The sequence below is a fragment of the Uloborus diversus genome, chromosome 8, assembly GCF_026930045.1.
Source record: "Uloborus diversus isolate 005 chromosome 8, Udiv.v.3.1, whole genome shotgun sequence".
In the NCBI taxonomy this organism is placed as follows: Eukaryota; Metazoa; Arthropoda; class Arachnida; order Araneae; family Uloboridae; genus Uloborus; species Uloborus diversus.
In genome coordinates this window covers 82589226-82605849 of record NC_072738.1, presented here as the reverse complement: position 1 = coordinate 82605849, position 16624 = coordinate 82589226, and positions in this window count along the sequence as shown.

The following is a 16624-nucleotide window of genomic DNA, read 5'->3' as shown; positions in this document are numbered from 1 at the left end:
AGCTAATATGCTCAATTTCATGCAGTAATATATCTCGAAAGAAAACAGGGAGTTATCCGCTTAAAGTCAGCGACGTTTCTAAAATGATCCTTAAATATTTCTGAAGCATTTAGAAATCTCCCCGGTAAACACCAATCACGTCTCTGAAAGAAATCAGAAATCTTTAGAGAAAACTGAGGTAAACGTAAAATAAATACTTGGCACCTTCCTGATTTATCTGAAAAGCTCCTAAAGTCATACTGCAACATGGTCACTGTTAAGACGGAATTGCAGGTAAGTACTAGAATTAATACTTGCCTACAGTTCTTGCAAAGCTAAGGAATCCCGAGACCTGAAGTTCATTCCCATTAGAAGCTAGATCAATATGGACAGGCGGAATCAAATTGAAGGCGGTAAACTTAATAAAAAACCCTAGTTGATGTTGCAACTAGTAGCTAAAAATAGTTTTTCACAGGAGTTAGAAGTTTGCATTCGTGCAACTTGTATCAATTCAGGTAAGAACAAAATACTTCAGGTTTTGAGAAAATACTTGATTCATACAGAAAATTTATGAAAACATGTGAAATCTTAAAACGTTGCCCAAAAATAATCAGTAACGATTCAGAATTTTTTTTCGGTGTATATATCATGTCATTAATTTCTTTACTTTTAGTTGCATTAAACATAGTTTATTAATGTTATTGTATTTCTCTAAGGGTGATCCAGAAATTTTTCAGGGAAGATTAGAATTATTTTTGTTGTGTACCCTTTAGCAGGTATTATGATTGACAAACATTGCTCACATAATGTTAAGGACTTCAATTCCGAAACAATTCCGTGAAAAGTTCCCATGCATTCCTTATACCAACTTAAAATCATTAGTGGTCGTCTAAAATTGCGTTTTTAAACTTCAAAAACGAAAAATTACTAGTAAAGGGTTCCTTAAGGGTGTGGCGATCGTGCCCATCCCCTCTCCCGATGAGTAGGATCCTATCGCAATCCGTGATTTCAAAAACATCATTTGAATTAAAGAAGTCAAAATTGAAATGAATGCTTGATGTTTTTAACTTCGAATTTGTTGTAGAAGCTGCTTTAACCGCTATGGGTTTTCTCCTTGTCTTTCAATTTTCAAGAGTATTTTTTATCTTTTGGAACTTCCACCTCTTTGTTTCTAGGTGCCACAATTCTACACAGCAAAAAAATTCCAAAACGTTACTGGGTATTTCGGTGTTACGTTTCGGTATTTTAATGGTTTTATCCACTTCCTGGTAAAATCAAGTATAATTGTCAAAAAGTTTCCTGAATTGCTACAAGTCGCACTACTGCAGACTTTTCACTGTTGTGAAAAATATTTTTAGCTCCCAGTTTAAAGATTAATTGAACGTATTTATAAAGTGCATCGGCTTCAGTTCCGTTACGGTCTGTCCATGCTATTAAAGTTCCCAAAGGGAGAGAATAAATGCGGATTACTTTCCTTTGTAAGAATTGCAGGCGGGTAAAATTTTCGCCACTTAGTTGCAATTCTGGTTTAGCTTCGGCTATGTTTGCAATACTGCTCTTGGAACTTCCTTGATAACTCAGAAAGATTCCGAGGTATTATATTACACATTCTTAAGTTTACTCACATTTTTCACAACCACGACGGGCTTTTAACGTGAAAGTTTCTGAATTTCTTAGAAGGGCTTCCAGAATAACTTTCGGAAGGTTACTGAATTTTAGCAGAAAATATTCCTGGTTTTTTACAAGATATGTTACTGGCAGAATTTGGGCACATCGGCTGCTCATAATTTTTCAGAAACGTTTCTGAATCGTTTTTACAGTGTAAGTAATCTGCTGAACTCTCAAAGTCTGATACCTTTCCTATTAAAAACATATCTGTTAACTACCACATCACCCTTTTTGTAAGATTTAATTAGTATTTCCTTATAGTAAAAAGAAGCACCTAATGATCTGCCGAAACCTTTGGGAAAAATTTTGCAGCTTTCTAACATTAGCTTTCGAGTCAGTGGCTTGTGGTGCATGAAGTCAGATATTGGTTCCTCCATGCCATCCATCATTTTCTGCCAGTAACCGTTGGAGGGAAAGCGCAATGCAAGTGAACTGGAAGAGAGTTTTTCGTCTGTGTTCTGCATTGTTTACTCTGGTGGTGAATTGTGTTGTTTACACTTTAATACATTATCAATTACTCCATGAAGTGAATGAAACTTTGCGTTTCTGTTCGATGATTTATTTCTAACACATTAAAAACTTTCTGAACCAAGAGTTCTGAAAATTTTGAAAAACATGCATTCAAAAGTATTTTATTTGTTTTGATCGATTGAAAATTTTATTTTGTTACAAAAAATGTCATTTTGAAGTAACATAACTAGAACTAATGAGGAAAAAGTTTTTGAAAATTACGACGCGTTTGACATGGAGTTGGCAAGCTGCCAGCTAAGATGATTCCATTTGAATGAGTATAAATAAAACAGTGGGAAAGGAAAAACAGCGAAATATTTTAAAGGAATGATTCGTTTGCTTCGATGGATCTATGCCTTGAATTTGGCAAACTGGTATCCATGCAAAGTAATAGCAAGGTCCATATATGCTTATAAACCGGATGTCCTCGTTCCCATCTCATTGGGGATCAAATAGTACTCAAAGGTAGTTCTGAAAAAAAAAAGATCTATAATGAACTGTGCTTCTCAATTCATAATAATCGAACACGCACCACCATGACTCAAAAACTCAAAAGCAAGGCAGCTGAAATCATCAAGGAAATTAAATAAGTAAGATAAAGGATTTTCTGTTTTTTGAAAAACAGCTTTAACTCGTAAATGTGATTTGTGTTTTAGCTCTAGATTTTAACAACTGAAAAATGTCGCTAACTGTACTTGGAAATACAAAGATGTTGTCAGTACCCGATAATCATAAGAGACGGATCATTTTTTAAAAAAAAAAGGTTTTAGTTTGTAAAAAGTCGCTAATCTTCTTTTAAAACAGCTACGTTTAGAGAAATGATACCCCAATTACACTGTAAAAACAATTCAGAAACGTTCCTGGAAAACAATAAGCAGATAATGTAACCAATTTGTTTCAGTAATATATCATGCAAAAAGCAGGAAGGTTTCCTGCTAAAATTCAGTAACTAAAGGGGTCTAAGGACCCTTAACCATCAAAATGTTCGACTTTCTAGAAAAAATATGTTATGCCTAATTTAATTCTAAACAATTTGATACCTTATTTATTACCATATGCAAAAAACTTTTCAAGTTATCGAAAAAATTCGTTTACTTTCCTATAGAGATTTGTGTTAATAGCAGCTGTTTAAGCCTCTTTTTCTCCGGTTGCATTTTCTCAGGTTTCTCGTTTTGCGTTCATGGTATCTCAGAAAGTTTCTTATATATTTCCGTAAATCTTTTTGTGCATGTTTGTCTGGTTTATTTATATGATCTGAATCTAAATTTATTTATTTATTTTTAATTATTATTATTACTATTTTTTTTTTTTTTGAAATTTTATAAGTTAATATCAAAATTTTCCAAAATTTTGGGTGAATATATATATATATATATATATATATATATATATATATATATATATATATATATATATATATATATATATATATATATATATATATATATATATATATATATATATATATATATATATATATATATATTGCAGTTTGGAGCCTTATAGTCAGATATTAGTTTCTAAAAAAACAGACGAAAACCTTATTTTAAGGAATGAAGCAAGTTTGTGATGAATAATAACAATTATTTCTGCGTAATTTTCATTCCGCATTTCATCTAGAAAAACCTAAATATTAAATATGTTCTTTCCGTTTGACATAGCATGTTAATATGATTTGTATAAAAAAAGTTAGGGTAATTTCCATGGAACGTTTCGGGATTCCGCAGGAAAATTAAGTGTATTTGTCAAAATACTTCCTTAAGTACTCCCAGTTGGACGAATGCAGACTTCTCACTGTCGGGAAAAACATTTTTAGCTAACATTTTAAAGAGTAACTGAACTTATTTATTAAGTGCATCAACCTCAGAACAATTACGGTCCACTGAGATTGACTGCACTCCCGATGAGAGCGAATCAGTCTCTGGGGGTCGCAGCTTTGCAAGAATTGCAAGCGAGATGCATTGTACTTGCAAGTATGTCTTAGTGCTTACCCTAGTTGCAATAATGGTATTTTAGTTTTCTTGGCGAGTCAAGAAGTCGCCAAGCTACTACTTAAAATCTACTAAATTTTCTCCGAAGGTTCCAGGAACATGACTGGCTTCAACCGGATATATTTCTGTATTATTTAGAAAGATGATTCCAGGAAGTTTATTGACTTTTAGCAGAAAATATTCCTTTTTCTTGCAGAAATAGGGCACATCAGCTGTCCATCATTTTCAGGAACGTTTCTGAATCGTTTTTATAGTGTACAAAATAGATTCAAGTCAATAAGCTCTGTGCGCAACATTAGCACATTCTTAACTGTACTACAACAGTAAAAGCAACTTGAAAAGCAACATTGGCTTTTTGAAAAGTTAACGTCATTTTAACTTACTTATGTACTCAAAGTTACTTAGCTACTTAACTAAATTTACTTACTATTCTTAAATTTTCAAGCAAACGATTCCAATCATAGAGTTACAAATTTTCCACATAAAGTATCTTCTTACATTTATATGTAATTTATTCATAACGATTTTTTTTTTCAAATAACTCAGATTCAGAAAACATGCATTTGCAACATTTGTTTAAGGGAAGCAGAAAATGTCATCAGGAAAATCGCTTTTCGTAACTTTTCAAATATTTATTTTAAAAGCCATCTCAAAGCTTTGACATCTTCAGCACTTGTGCTTACTCATAAAACATTTACTGACACGCACACGTACACAATGTCAAGAATTGTAAAGCACTCAGATTCGACAAGCATGTAAGAGTCAGAAAGGTAAGAGCATACTTTCCGGACGTAAAAGGATGGAATAAAAATAAAATATTCATTTACAATTGTGAATAAGTAACGGGTTTATCCAGAAATGTCACCTTTCATGCATTCTAAACTTTATAAAATATTTATTAGATAAAAATATATAAAAAGTATGTTCCTCTCAGATTGGTTTTTTTCTGCACAGTGGCGAATTTTTTTACGTTGCCACAACGTTAAGCATTATATTAAAGCCCATGTTTGGAGTCCAGATTGCATTCAAATGCATGTGGACGTTTGCAATTGCATAGTTTTGTTTCTTTTGACGGTAATGCAAATAACTGCATAAAAACGGCAAATGTTCAAAATAACTGCATACGACTGCACTTTTCATTTGCTTTTCCTTTTTTTCCCCATAAAATAAAGATAACAAAAAAAAACTGAATTCGATTCGTGTTTTTAGCAGATGTAAACACATTTCTTTGAATGAATAAAAAATATATTTTTATCAAGCATCTTTTCTAAATTTTTGGTACATATTTTACGAATTTTTAGTGCATACTTCTAAGTTTATTTTGACGAGTTCATTAAATTTTGATGAGTTCAGTGCATAGAATGCATACAGTTATGATACAGTTAATGATAATAGTTATGTTTCATTTCATACATAGGTATTTTAATCAGATGAAAATCACATTATTATCTAAAGGTGTTTTGAAAGATAAAACTTCTTAGTGGTGTACCAGTAACCATCTTGTCCACAACAAATGTAGTACTACATGAAAGCAACTTTGAGAAAACCTAGTGATCACTTTGTAATAATTTTTTGTATAACATCATGTCGGATTGAAGATCTTTCGTTAGAACAGACAAGCTTTAATTATCTTCATAAGTAAAGCAGATAGTTTTTCTGTGTATGCTGTTTTGTTTCTGTATCGGTCGCCAAAGATATTTCCAAGTGAACAGTTCAGAAGTAAGGATTTTCATCAGAGATACCCATAACCAAGTCGTGATGATAACAGAAATTTGTTTGTTTGTAAATTTCTAATTTGCTCTTTTTTAATTCTAACTTTATGAAAACTCTCCTGACAAATTTATTAATATTGAGAGGGAAAAAAAACACTTTTCAATTTTTTTTTTTATACTAATGGAAAGCGCTAGCGTTGCGGCAGAATAAGAAGTTTTATTCAAGGATTTAAATTAGTTTAAAAGAAGTTATAATTGCTTTCAGCACATATAGTTATTAGTTCATCACTTTAACTGGGTTTTTAGAAAATGACAACTATGGTATAATGGAAGCTAGAAGAAACTGTTGCTCTTACTTTAATGATAATTTTTTAACCACTGCTTTAGAAATAGTCGAAGGGAATTTTACAGACAAATGTAATTACTTTATGTGGAACGTTAGCAACTGCTGTCATTTTTCAATTGTCTATTAAACAATGAAAATAGTTTGGAATTGTTTAATTGTTTTATTTGGAATATTAGGGACTTGTCCTTTGCGAGGATTTTATTATTATTATTTTAGAGATACCGTTAACATTATTTTGAAACTTTTGTTCTCATTTTAATGGAGATGTTTGGGATTTGTTCTCATACTCCAATGCTTTTTTTTTTTTTTTTTGAGAACTGGGTGTTGATTCTACTTTAACTTTTAAAGGAATGTTATAGTACTTATTTTTGAGCTGTTGTTTTTTTTCCCTGATCGAGGGCCTAAACAGGGAATTTTGCTTTATTTTACTAGGATTTCTTACGCGATGTAGATGTTATTTCTACACTGTAAAAACGATTCAGAAATGTTCCTGGAAAATAATAGGCAGCTGATGTGCCCAATTTCTTCCAGTAACATATCTTGGAAAAATCAGGATCGTTTTTCGCTAAAAGTCAGTAACTTTTCTGAAATTAACCTTGAAACTTTCTGAATAAATGCGAAATCTCCACTGTTAAAGATAGTCATATCTCTAGAACCTTCTCGCAAAAATAAGTAGGTTTAGTGTTAGTGATTAGAACCTTCTACATTTACGAAGGCTTCATAAAAATTAGAGCGACCGCGGTCAAAGCTATACAGGAAGGAGCGAGCCATATATCTTGTCTGCAGTTCCTACCTTGCAAAACTGTAGCCATCAGTTGACTTTTTCGCTCATCATTAAGAGCTTAGTCAACCTGGACAGGCCTTAAGCACCCATGAGCCGATACACTTAATAAACACGCTCATTCAATCTTTAAACTGGTTGCTAAAAATATTTTCCACAACAGTGAAAAGTCTGCTCGCGTGCAACTTATAGCGATTCAGGAAATTTTTTTGTGAAGATACTTGTTTTTACGGAGAAATAGGTGAAAACGTGTGAAATCCCGAGACGTTCCACGGAAATAACCAGTAACGTTTCGGAATTTTTTTACAGTGTATAGAATGAGTGAAAACGATATGAAACAGAACCAAATGTCTTCATAAAGCTAAACAATTCAGCTTAAAACATGTTTTTTGATGACAAGTAATGCTTTTTCATTAATGTAGGCAAAATTACATAAATTATATGTAACTTCATCTACTTCTTGCAACTTTTAGCAGACTCATAAATTAATGGGTGACTCCAAACTCACAACAAAAATATGGCAGAATCGCAAGAAACGTTTCCAGGAACGTTTCTAATTCGTTTTTATATTCTACCTTTCCTGGTACATTTTTCACTCAACGGTAAACTCCTGTCCTTACAGGAATACTAATCTTAAAATTTTCCTGAATTTTTAACGATGTGCAAATGTCCAATATAATTACGAAATAAGATGCATTGCAGTATAATACCGAGAAGAAATGCGTCCAAGTAGTTTTATCGAGTATTCAATAAAATGAATTACAACGAAACAATCATAATTACATATTAAAGCAGAAAATAAAGCTCAATTCTTCCATCGCAGCATAGCATTCATTCGTCATTCATTTAAATAAATATATGCATTCGAATCATCGGAAGTAACATTCAGTTTAGAATTAAATTACAGGTAGAAGAACTTTGATCGAAAGGTAATTAAGTGTTAGAATTTCGGAAGAATACTCAATTTATCTAGTGTAACAGAGGATTTGTGTTTCGGAATGTCAAGGAAAAGGAACATTTCAATCATTTTTTTTTTTTTTTTGAAAAAAGAATACCTATTGGGCTTTTAGCCATTTGGAATTTGTCTTATTGAACGTGCTTTTTCAGAAAAATATGAGAGTCTACGTATGAGCTTCTCATTTCCTTTCTAGAAAATTGTTAAAGTAAACAGGCAATATTTTCGCCAGTGTTAGAAATAATTTATTAACAATGATTCATATGTATAACCTTTTAAATATACTACTTGATGTTTTTAATTTGCTACTTTCATGTGTAATACCTACTGTCTACCTCTGGCAAGTTGAGCTCCGATGTCCGCCCAATTAAACGATTCATTTGTTGAAATAGGGGTTAGGGAAAACGGTTTAAGAACCTGCGGATTTAGTTTGCAGTGTTATTCCCCATTTTGCGAACAATATAATTCAGGTAAGAAGTAGCAAGTGGTAAAGGATTTGCTCGCCATTAAAAGGGTTGCAATGGCAGCCGAACTCTGCGCCTAACAATTCATCTTCTTTCTAATTGCTCTCCCTTAAAAGAAACGGACTTGCTCAAGGCCATAGCTCAACTCCTCAGAGGTGGACAGTATTATAAATAATTGTTATTGCGAACTATGACTTTTCATCCAAAAGCTCACACTTGTTTGCTTTGAAAAGATGTTCTTTGTAACGCCGAAACAAGTCTCAGTAGTAATTTGAAATTTTTGTGCATTGAAATGTTGCTAATACATTCATTTAATTTTCAAACACAAAGGTATTTATTCGTTATTTAATATTAGAAGCTTCATAAGCATACAGCACTTATTTTCTTATTTTGTGTCTCTTAACTTTGATGAAAGATTTCAGTAATGAAAATAGCGCACAAAGATTTGAGAAAAATATTACTAGCTTTTTAAAGAGTGGAATTAGTTAGTGAATCCCACTCCTCCTACCCACGAAGTGGTTAATTTAACAAACCATTCGAAAAAGGTTCTTGTCAACTAGGTGACAGGTGTTTTTCATTGTATTCACATGAGACAACTCAGTTCTAATAAGTCAATGTTTCTACCAATAAGACGAATGTATTCGAACAGCTGCTCCACAACGCTGTTAAACCTGAACCAAGTTGACTCTCATTTGATATACTCGTGTGTAGAGCAACCCTTTTGATTTCGACAAGTGTAGTTAGCTAAAAAGTTGACTACATTCATCGGGATGAGAATAGTAGCAGCAAATGTGCCTGGCAAACCAAAACCACCAGGCACAGTTGACTGAATGATTAATAAATACCTTTGTGCTGAAAAGTAAAGAAGAAATAACAACGTCAAACAGCACGAATTGCAGATGACTGCAGACACGTGTTTCGCCTTTACAGGAAACGCCTTTTTCAATGCAAAAAGGAATGATCTTATGGATGAAAAGACATCCGACAAGAGGATCCCCTTTTGTCAAATGTCTTTTTATTCGCAAGATCATTCCTTTATGTATTGAAAAAGGCGTTCCCCGTGAAACCGAAACACGTGTCTGCAGTAATCTGCAATTTGCTCTTTTTGACGTTGTTATTTCTTCTTTACAGTTGACTGTGCAGTTAATAACGAATCAGAAACGTTCCTGGAAAATAATGGACAGCTATATGCCCAATTTCTGCCAGTAACATATTTTGAAAAACCCAGCAAAGTTTCCCGTTAAAATAAAGTAACCTTCCTGAAATTACCCTGGAAGCCTCCTGAAAAATTTAGAAATATTCCCGTTCAAAGCCATGCTGTCTCTGGAACATTAGAGTAAACTAATATAGGTATAATTTAATAGCTTGGCACTTTCCTGGCTTATCAAGGAAGTCCCAATAGCAGTATTTCAAACATGACCAAATTTGGGACAGAATAGAAAGCAAATGTCAAGAATTTTACTTGCCTGCAATTCTTGCAAAGCTGCGTAGTTCAAAGAATTTATTTGATCCCTTTAGTAGCTTACAGAAACTTAATCAGTCTAGAAGACTGTGTAGTTAGTTCATGGATTTATTTGCTCACTTTGGGAGCTTAATCAGCGTGGAAGAACCGTAATCGAACCAAAGCCTGTGCACTTTATAAATACGCTCAGTTAATCTTTAAGCTGGAGTTTAAAATATTTTTCACAGCTGAGAGAAGTCTGCATTCGTGCGACTTGTAGCAATTCAGGAAACTTTTTGACAAAAATACTTGATTTTTAAAAGAAGTAGATAAAAACTATTGATATCCCGAAACACTACACGGAAATAATCAGTAACGTTTCTTAATTTTTTTACATTGTGTCGTGCGAAGGCTGACAAGTGATTTCTTCACTTTTCTATCTGGTTACACTTCCTAATAACTACAGTTGACTCCCGCTACAACGCGATCTAACTTACGCGAAATATCTATAACGCGAATTTCTCAGGAGCAACGAATTTTAGAGTTAAAGCTAATTTCTCGTTCTCACACTGTAAAAAATGTTTGAAACGTTACTGGTTATTTCCGTGGAACGTATCTGGATTTCAGAGGTTTTCACCTATTTCCCCGCAAAATCAAGTATATTCGCAAAAAAGTTTCCTGAATTGCTAAAAGGTACACGAATGCGGACTTTTCACTGGTGTGAAAAATATTTTTTGCTACCAGTTTAAAGATTGACTGAGTGTGTTTATTAAGTGTATCGGCTTCCGTTTGGTCGCAGCCCGTCAGGATTGACTAAACTTCCAATGGGAGCAAATAAGTCACTGGGTAGCTGCAGACAAAGAATATACTTGGTTCTTGCTCGCAATTTTCGCATCGCTTCGGATGTGGCTGCTCTAATGCTTCTGCAGTTCTCTTGGGAAATTAGAAAGGTTCTAATCAAATATATAAAACCTGTTTCATTTTCCTAGAAGGTTCACGATATTTCAGAAAGGTTACTGACTTTTATTGGAAAACGTTCCTGGTTTTTGTAAGATATATTACTGGCTGATATTGGGCACATCAGCTGCCTATTTTTTTCCAGGAACGTTTCTGAATCGTTTTTACAGCGCAATGTGAAAATATTTAGAAAGAAATAGTGATGCTAAGTTTCGGCTTTGTTATAGCTTACTAAATATTGACTTCCTGAATGTACTTTAATCCTTTCAGCATCAGTAACTGAGCAAGTTCTCACACAACACTATACACATACACTGTAAAAACGATTCAGAAACGTTCCCGGAAAATAATAGGCAGCTGATGTGCCCAATTTCAACCAGTAACATATATTTCAAAAACCAGTAACGTTTTCCGATAAAAGTCAGTAACCTTTCTGAAATATTAGGAAATCTCCCCTGTTAAAGCCAGTCGTAAACCTTCTAGAAAAATTAAATAGGTTTAATTTATTTGATTAGAGCCTTCCTGATTTACCAAGAAAGCTCTAGAAGAATTGCAAGCAAGAGCCAAGCATATTCCTTGCCTGCCTCGTAAAGCTGTAGCTATCCAGTGACTTATTTACTTCCATTGGAAGCTTAGTCAATCCGGACGGGCCATTAACAATCTGAAGCCGATACACTTAATAAACACGCTCACTCATCTTTTAAACTGGTAGCAAAAATTATTTTTTACACAAGTTCAAAATCTGCATTCGTGCATCTTTTAGCAACTCAGGAAACTTTTTTGCGAAGATACTTGATTTTGGGGGGAAATAAGTGAAAACCTCTGAAATCCTGAAACGTTCCACGGAAATAACCAGTAACTTTTCAGATTTTTTTTACAGTGTAGCTTTATTAGTGTGTATTGTATCACTACTCATCGTTTTTCATTTATTTATTCTAAATATGAAAGGTGATGAAATATTGTGGCGGCTAGGCACACTGTTTCATCTAAAGTTTGAAGATGGAAACAAAAAGCGAAAGTTAGGAATGAAGCTGAGACAGTTTAAGAAAATGTCAAGATTCCTGATATTCGTTAACAACTAGAAAGTGCGTCGAAGGTAGCTCGACAACTTTATATGAGTGAATTTTTCATACGTATAGTTAAAAGTTCAGAGAAGGCGATCCGTATATCCAGACCTTAGTTTTAATATGAAGCTCGATGATGACAATATAAAATTGTGGAATCTGCTCTTGTATTGTAGATTATAGAGACCCTGAAAGAGAGGTTTACCATAGGTGTAAAGGTTATTAAAGGAAATGCGAAGCTACTGCATTTAAAATTATATGAGAATGACCATCAGATTGCGCAACATAAATCATCATCTTCAATTTTTAAGTTATAAATGTAACTTATTAAATCTACTGTGTTGTAATTCTTAAAGCACAGTGCTTTATTATTACTACATACTGTACGTACCATAGTACTGTTTCATTTTTATGTCTCTGTCTCGCATTGATCATTGATTTTGTGCATCGCAACAGTATTTTATGTTGAATGATGCAGCATTTTTAAAAATGCGGTAAAACTTCAGCTCTTTATGTAAGAAACGGTAATATATAGTTAAAAAATGGTCGAAAACGGTTTAAAATGTCTAAAATGATTCGGTATGTTAATAAAAAACTAGTATGTTGTGGCCATCACGAAACTTTCTTCTATATCTTTCTTGTGAATTCTGATCAATCCCTATGCTTGAAGAGAATGCAATATTCCCAGCAACAAAAAAAAAAAAAAAAAAACTGACGGCCGTCCGAATTCCTGAATTCCCACAAAAGCAAAGCAAAGAACGACTTGAAAGTTATTTTAAAAGCCTTGCTTGAATTAATTAGATGTTTTATTTGTTAACAAACATAAAATGGCAACAGTTATTAATTTTAAATCATTGCGATAACATTTCCGATTATTTCCCAAAAATTAAAATCACGTGAAATAAGCAGACGACAGTATTACAATTTATCTTTCTTATTGTTGCATTTATAAAGCTATTTTTATTTACACAAAAAAAAATCAGCCCCCGATGGAGCGATTGGCGCCAAAATTGAAACAACGCCTATTTACAAATAGATTCACATTTATTCCAAATTTCATCCAGAACGTAGCATTACTTCTTGAGATATGGCACTCACAATGAAAAAAAAGAACATTCGATTGCGCCACCCCCTTTTCAGCTTTTGACACCGAAATAAAATCAGCTCTTATACCCACTAAGGGCTACTTGCCGATAAATTTTTCTTTCATTCCGTTCATTATTTCTTGAGATACAGCAGTCACAATTGACGACAAAAAAACGTTCTATAGCTCAACCCCCGTTTGAGTTATTGACACCAAAATTGAATCAGCACCAGTTCCTGTTAATGGCAACATATGGACCAAATTTTGTTTGATTCTGCCAGTTACTTCCTGAGGAATAGCAAGCACGCGTAACTCAAAAAACGTCCCATTGCTCCACCCCCCCCCGTGGAGGAATTCGCGCCAAAAACCAATGGGCACAAGTTCACATAGGGGCACATATGTGTACCAAATTTCGTTCGATTTCATGCGGTAGTTTTTGCTGTAGCGCGGCCACAAAAAACTGGTCACACACAGACGTGACACACACACACACATACACACATACATACACACACACAGACAGACAGACATTTTCCAAAAATAGTCGAAATGGACTCAGCACACCTCAAAACGTTCGAATCCGTCAAAATTCGAAATTCGAAAATTTGCACGAATCCAATACTTTCTTCTATGTATTAGATATAGAAGAAAGTAAAAATCATATACACAAACTTTTCCACAACGCGAAATTTCGACTTACGCGAGGAGTCTTGGAACGCATCCCTCGCGTAAGTCGGGATCCGACTGTACCTGTTCGAAAACTAATTCAACTAAGTCGTCTCGTATGATAAAGGTCCTATTCTTGTTATTTCTTCTCAAACTTATAGAAAATGAACCTTAACTTCATCTTACTACGAAATTCCATTTTTCTTAGAAGAGACATTTACGATTTTGGCGGAAAAAAAACAAAAGATTCTAATTAAAAATTTTATTTAGATCGATTATTATAAACTTTGATTTCGAGAAATTGTTTTACAATATTAAATTGGTGATATCATTTAATAGTTTTAAATTTTAAAGACATAAAAATCCGAAAACGCTAAGTTATATACGAATTTGTTTGAAAAATCTCTTCCAATATGTTCTTAAGATGAACCATCAATGCCGTGGAAACGCTGCAGCAGAGGTAAATTTACCTGAACTTGAAGGTTAAATATAAAATACTTCTCTCGTGTATATGGTGTATGCAGGAGTAATCAATATAGTATGCTGGTAGATTATCTTAAGAAGAATAATTTGCTGATTATTAAAGTTATTTTGATCATTTGCGTCAGTTTATGTTAGAATTCGTTTTGTGTATGTGTTAGAGTGTGTGTGTTGGAAACATGTATTTCATATGTGTGTAACAAACTTTTGCAAAGTGTGGACAAACTTTATGTAGCTAAGTGTTTTGTGCGCAAAAAATGGTGTGAAACTTTAAACACTGCAAGAAATCGTTCAAATGCAAGACTGTAAAGTTGCGAAATCAAATAGTTTTCAGTAAAACTTTTGAATAGTTTGGAGCTATTTTAGCCACACACGCACGTATACTACGGGTACGTACATACATGTATGGGCATAAATATACAGGTGCACGCATACTATAAGCGTACACATACAAATATTTTACTATCTTTACGTTGATTTTTAAAAATAATTTTGACATTGAATATGTTAATGTAGTAGATAAACGCCGTGCAAAAAATACCTCACATGAAAGCTTTTAAAAGAAAATCGCACAATGGAAGATTTGTTAATTGTGACACTTCTATGCTGTGTAACTCAACTAAAATTGGAAAACAACATTCTTCAAACTTCAATCAATGTAATTTACATTATTTATGTTCCTTTAAAATTTCGTCACATTAAAAGGAAAAAATAAATAATTCAACATAACTCTAACAAAAGAACGTGCAAAACATTTAATGAACACTGAATAGGCTATTTTCTGCTTTTATTTTCCGAGTCCCATGTGTCAAACGTAATTCATTCATAGAAGTGTTCCGTTTTGTGTTAGTTGGAAATATATTAAACCTTTGACTTACATTTCCTAGCGATTATGTTTGCTGTAAGTTCGCAGAAATTGGGAGTTGCTTCTGTTAATACGTGCATCTATTAAATGAAACGCTGTTCTCCGAGAAAGTTCCTGTAAAGCATGAATGCATGAAATTAATTTGTACAATGTGGAACATGTAATTCCAGTGGTAAACAGTGCATTTGATATTTAATTAGACGTGCTTGTGTCAGTGTTTAATAATTAACCTCTCAAAGGTAATTGAATAACTAACTCTTTCCATGAATTAAAGAGCAGTAATCCAAGTGATTAAACATGAAGATTGCTTGAATTAAATTAACTCGCTTATTAAAGAAGTTCATATAAAAATTATTTGAAAACTTTTTTTCTTAAGAATGAAAGAAGGAAAACAAAAAGGAAACCCTCACATATAGTATGTTTTTAGATGCATATACAGTGAAACCTGTTTAAGTTGACCACTTGCGGTGTTTTTACTTTAGTGGTCAACTTAAATAGGTGGTCAACTTACAGAGGTTGATTTACATGCTAAGGGCTAATTCCGTGCCTGAAAAAAGCGGTCAACTTAGACAGGTAGTCAATTTTACAGGTTTTACTTTAATTAGAGAAGGATTCGCTAAATTTATGTCTAGTAGTAACAAGACATTTTTATTACGTTTCACAAAAATTAAGTGTAGAAGTAGCAAGACATCTTTATTATAATAAAAAATAGTTTGTAAGAACTTCGTTTAACTGAAAAAATGACTTCCCCCCATCTCTAAAAGCTTATAGCCTTTCTCTTTTTTTTGAGCAATCACGATTGCTTATGGTTTTCATTTGACAGTCTTTGGTGTTTGGTTCCATCTTTAGGTTGAACCCAAAACCTCTGCAGCGTCACCGTTCACTAGCGTCTGCTCCTCTGGTCCTGCACTGTAAACAAATCCGAAACATTACTTAAAATTTCCGCGGAACATTTCGGGAATTCACGAACTTTTCCCAATTTTCTGTTAAAATGGAGAATTTTTGTCAAAACATTTGAGCTCCCCAATGAGAGCGTATAAGGTTTTGGATTACGCAGCATTAAAAGAATTGCGGGAAAGTAGAGATGCTTGGCAGTTGCGATTCTGGCCTAGCGTTTGTCCTATTAGCAGTAATGCTTTTGGAGTTTCTAGATACATTAGAAAGGCCCCCAAGCTATTATTATCACCTACTAAAGTTGTCTCCGACGGTACCAGAAGCATGATTGCCTTTAACAAGAGATATTTCTGTATTATTTTAAAAGATTTTAGGATGATTTCAGGAAGGTTACTGACTTTTATCGGAAAACATTTCCGTTTTTTGCAACATGTGTTCCTGGCAGAAATTGGGGAAATCAGCTGCTTATTATTTTCCTGGAACGTTTCTGAATTGTTTTTACAGTTTGGGTCTCCACCAGTAGTACTGTGAATCCGCTTCTCTTGGCCAGTTGTGTACATGTCTAACACGCAAGCACGCCGACAAACAAAAGCACACCACACACAAAAGCACAAAACACAAAAGCACACCACACACAAAAGCACAAAACACAAAAGCACACATACACACACACTCCTACACACAGACACACACATACACACACACACATACAATACACTTAGACACACACACACATACAACACACTTACGCACACATATACAACACA